Source organism: Miscanthus floridulus, chromosome 11, assembly GCF_019320115.1.
Source record: "Miscanthus floridulus cultivar M001 chromosome 11, ASM1932011v1, whole genome shotgun sequence".
Taxonomy (NCBI): Eukaryota; Viridiplantae; Streptophyta; class Magnoliopsida; order Poales; family Poaceae; genus Miscanthus; species Miscanthus floridulus.
In genome coordinates, this window is record NC_089590.1 from 24252269 (window position 1) to 24257548 (window position 5280).

The window sequence follows — 5280 nt, forward strand, 5'->3', positions numbered from 1 at the left end:
TGCCTAGTGTTTCCACACTCTTCACATGTCATGCGGGAATCATGAATGTGCATGACTTCTTGCTTCTCATTGGCTCGATCTTCGAGCTTCTTCATTAGTAGGTTCATTTGAGCAGATAGCATGTCTACCTCCTTGAGTTGATGCGTACCCCCACCTCTCTTATGGTCTAAAGGTGTTCTTCATTCCAACCTTGGTTGGAGGCCATCTTCTCTACAAGAGTTGTCGTAACTGAGACTATGAGTGATAGGAATGCACCTCCAGCAGCAGCATCCATAGTCTCACGGATACTGTTGGTCAACCCACGGTAGAAAGTCTGCATGAGTAGCCAATTATCCATCCCATGATGAGGGCATTCTGATATGTAATCTTGAAAATGCTCCCATGTCTTAGGGTCAGATTCATCATGTTGTTGCTGAAAACTTGAGATTCTCCCATGTGGAGCATTGGTCTTGCCTATGGGAAAGAACTTTGCTAGGAAGGCAGTGGAGCAGTTATCTCATGTAGTATTTCTATCTTTGTTGGCATAGAACCATTGCTTCGCCTTCCCCAAGAGTGAGAATGGGAAATGCAAAGTAGTATGGCGTCTCTGGTTACTCCTTTGATGGTGAAAGTGATGTAGATCTCTAGAAAGTGTTAGACATGAGCACTCGCATCTTCATGTGCTTTTCCACAAAATTGGCTTGCTTGCACCTTGTTGATGAGAACTGGCCTGAGCTTGAATCCATTGTCTCCGACATTAGTTCTCGATCTAGTATGGATGTTGGCCATAGTTGGAGCAGAGAATTCATAGAGAGTCTTGTTAGCCATGGCTTCAAATTCTGGTGTTAAGCTCCTCCTTGTCTAGTTGTCTTCGGAATCTAAAGCTGAGACTTTCTTGAGTTTAGCTTTAGATCTCCTAATTAATGCTTCTAGATCTTCAATGTAGTTCATTAGAAGATCAAAACTGGTCATACATTACCCTACATAAGATATAAAAAGTAGATAGAACAAGGGTAACTCTGCTTGAGCAGAGATTAGTCATTATCTCGATCACATCAATAAGTATAAGTTTATCAATACTTCCTTCTTGCCTAGTTACCTTCCTCGGCAATGTTGTCAGAAATGCTTGTTGGTATTTAGTAACTTGTCACTTGTTTTAATAGCCACCTATTAATTACCTACATCTCCTAACATTACTTTACTAGGTTATCATCCCTAGTGATGGTGCTAGAGATGCTTGTTGGTGCTGCCTGGCATCACTACTATTATGATACTAAGTAGTTCTTTATCATCTTATGTGACTAGAAAGAATATATAGATATGAATGAAAAGGGATCTACAAGTGCACAGATAATATACCATTGTAGCACTTCACCCGAGAGTATTTCAGGTATCGTTATTTATATTTTTACCATAGGGAAGGTCTAGCATGGACATGTATTGATAACTTCTACTATTGATGGAAAAGTAAACCATAACCAATGTTCAACTCATAATAGGGGTAAGTCATAGGATAAGATATATATATAATAAGTATTGATCAATGATAAATCACTCAGAGTACTCCTTTCTATGGCAATAGCATGGTCAGGTAGAATATTAGAGGAATAATTCCTAAGTCATTCTTAGTTATAAGTCAAAGCATACATTGATTACACTACAAGATTTTGACCCTATTGCCACTTGACGCCATTTGCATCACCACAAATTGTGTTGTAATAGGGATGTGTTTTGCAACATTTGTCCAATAAGGTGGCAATAGGGGGACTGTGTTGCCACAAAAATAGTGCCTTACAATTTTTATATTCGGTGTTGCAAGAGGTGAGACCTATAGCAACCTTTTTTTTGAAAAGTATTGCTATTGGTTAATAATATTGCCATGATGACATTTAGTTGCATTAGTATTGATTGGCGTTGCAACTGTCTGGTGCTTTTGCAACAAAATAGAACAGTGTTGTATTGCTTGAAATTATTACCACAGTGTTGTTGGGTTGTAATAGTTCTCACAACCATTGCAATAGGTAGACTGTGTATTGCAACTAAATTTCTAAAGTGATGTAATAGTTTGTTGCTATTGCCATAGTTTTTGTTGGTTGTAATATTTCTCATGACCATTGCAATAGGTAGTTGTTTATTGCAACTAAATTTCTAAGGTGATGTAATAGTTTGTCGCTATTGCCATAGTTTTTGTTGGTTGTAATATTTCTCATGACCATTGCAATAGGTAGTTGTTTATTGCAACTAAATATCTAAAGAGATGCAATAGTATATTGCTATTGCCACATGTGTTTTTGGTTGCTATAGAAACATGTGTCATTGCAATATGGTATTGTATTGCAACACTTTTGTCTATGGCCCTTTGGGTGTGAAGGGCTAAAAAACATGAACCCACCCCCAACATGAACAAAAGGAGACGCTGGTGCCCTAGAGATCAAGAAATGCCAGCAACACACCTTTGATCAAGACATCGACACTACACACATCGTTTGCATTCAACCTGATTCATCTTGCCTCTAGTAAATTAAGTTCTAACGATCTCAAAGACACATACTCTCCCATGCCACAAACATGTGCAATTCTAATTTAATTTGTGTTATTGGCATACTGGGGGATTCTATTTCTCAACCAAATAGTTGCCAGCTTAAACATACAAGTATATATTTAGTAATGTTTTTGAGGGCAAACCTAGCCATGAAATTGACATTAGTTTATGCCAACTACCAGTTCATATATACATATATCATGGTTCTGAACATAGCCACAAACTAACATTGGTTCATACAAACCAACTGCCAACACATATAGTGCTTCCATTCCAACCAAGTCATATATAAACATACATCATTGTTCATACAAGCAATGAACTAATTACGAGCCACTATAAAAGATGAACACCAGGTAAGACTTATATTTAACCAAGACAAAACATCCACCCCATCATGAGGTCATCACACATTTTATTTCTTGTGAGAGGCCCCTTGTTGCACTTCTTCACCACTTCAGCTGGTCGTCCATGATTGCGTCTGTTTACACCAAAATTTGGAAGGAAAGTCACAGAGACCCAGAAGCTCCCAGAATCGTATCATCAAGGAATCAGTTGTGGGTGGATTAGAAATAGCTGATTCAGATGCGAAATCTAGGAATCGGCTTTCTTCGGACAGCACCAGTAGATAACGACAAGGCTACGATCAACGCCAGGAAGAAAACATGTTGGACTCTACAAAAAGGGAAAGATTAGAGTCCAAGTTATCTTAAATTAGGAATATTTTTATGCCAAAGTCCGTAACAAATCATGCTCAAATAGGATTCATATTTAGGCTCTAGATATAAATACCAAACCCCAGCTATTGTTAGAGAGAACCAATCAATCAAATACAAGTTAATTACTTTTTTCGGCTCCAGCCACCCCTTAGGAGTAGATGTAGAGTAGATCTTGGCGAGTTCTTCAGCAAGTACGGCTGCATCGATCCGGTTGACCTCCACTGCTTGTTGTAAGTACCATCATGGTTTATACCTCTGCTCGTATGGCAGCATCGATCTGGTCGACCACCACTGCAGCTCTAGTATAAGCTAGTTATCGACTCTTGCCTAATTCATGTATGGCCTATGTGATTCTGCCTCACACCCCACTGCTTGAATTAGATCGAGGTCAAGTTATTGACTCTTTGGTAGATTCATTAAGTTACCGATATTGCTTATTGCTTTCATTGTTTATCTAATTACAGCAATATCACTCCGCCCGATTGAGATTGATCTAGATCGGCCTTATATCTTATTTAACCCATCGTTTGCTAATCTTAAACTGATCTAATCTACATCTTAAATGATGAGTTATATTTTTATTGGCTATTTTATATCAATCTTAATCGTGCATAGCGTGCGGTTAAGGCATGTTCAATCTTGAGTAGATCTATTGGTTAGCGAGAACCGTTCCATGGCCCGTCATCATGGCCTGTGGGATTCTGCCTCTCACCCCACTATTGGCTACTTCAAGTGGGGATCGTTAATTGGTAGATCCATTCCTGAGAAGGCACGACCATAACTGTGCGCTATGCCTAAATCGGCTGTTTAGCCGATATCGAATGCTTTCACGAACAGTTCACATCATGAGATCGTTGAAGTAGAGATAAGTTGAAAGATGTGTTAGCCCCATGATCTTGTTATTGTATTATGGCCTGCATGATTCTGCCTCATGCTCCACTAATATTAGTAATGAGTTAGGGTCATCGAGTCTATTAGTGTTTCTATGGCCTGCATGATTCTGCCTCATGCCCCACTGGTCATGGCGATAGATGAGATCTAATATGTTCATTAGATTTATCTTTATTAGATGGTTGAGTGGTGTTGAATTGTTTCTTTACATAAACAAGAGTTCGGTTACTTGTAATCATTGGCTCAGTATAAACCAATCATCATCGATATCTTATTGCCATTGATTAATGTTTGCTTAAATGATATTTATTCTAAATGATAACCAATTCTTCTTCACACGACCCCATGAGCTCTAACTGACTTATTCTCATGAATATACTAGGATCGGCTATTTAGCCGATTTCCTTCCATGTCGGCTCTCATAGCCGTACTTTCAGAACTGTCTGACAACACCGGCAAGTTCCACCCTTAATTACTGATAAACTTTCTATCCTTGTCAATTGCAGGGTCAAATTGACTGGCATGCCTCGGGAGGATTGTGCAGGATCGACCATCCCTGCGCTAAAGCTAGGCAGATCTACTCCATCGAGCGGACCCTTCTGGCTTGTTGCGTGTGTCCTCGGCACAGGATGAAATTCTATGTCGACACATGTTTCTAGCACGTCTGGTGGGACACCACAATCATCATGGTGGTTCATAACAACGATGACATCCTTATGGTACATTATGAAGACCTACCTGATGAAGATAGGTATACCATCAATAAAGCTATGGAAGAATTTCAGAAGAAGTGTTTGTTGTCCTACACCAAAACATGTGACAGCACAGTTATTCGTAAATTTCCACTACCAAGAGTTCTACTACATGGATAGACAGATACAGTTGAAGCTAAAGATAGGCGTTTCTTTGCGGAAGCCATAGACAAATCTATTCGTAATGCCCTATCAAACCCAATGAAGCTTTCATTGACACATTTCACAATGCCATGAAAGAGGCGATTCATGGAATTCTAGTGAGTCAGGTTGGATTGACTTGTTACAACATTCTAGATCCGTTGACCCAATGGACTAATCAAGTCGGCACCAGCCATCAAGAAGCAGCACCAACTGGTAATGGTGAAGTCCAGGCACTTCAAGGTTCATCTGAACA

General features: G+C 39.4%; 1 non-coding gene across 1 annotated transcript; it reads left to right on the plus strand.

Moving 5' to 3' along the window:
• The first annotated feature begins 335 nt into the window (after nt 1–335).
• On the plus strand, nt 336–444 carry LOC136494971 (small nucleolar RNA R71). Its single transcript, XR_010768762.1, has one exon. It is a non-coding gene; the product is annotated as a small nucleolar RNA R71 (small nucleolar RNA).
• Nucleotides 445–5280: the final 4836 nt, after the last annotated feature.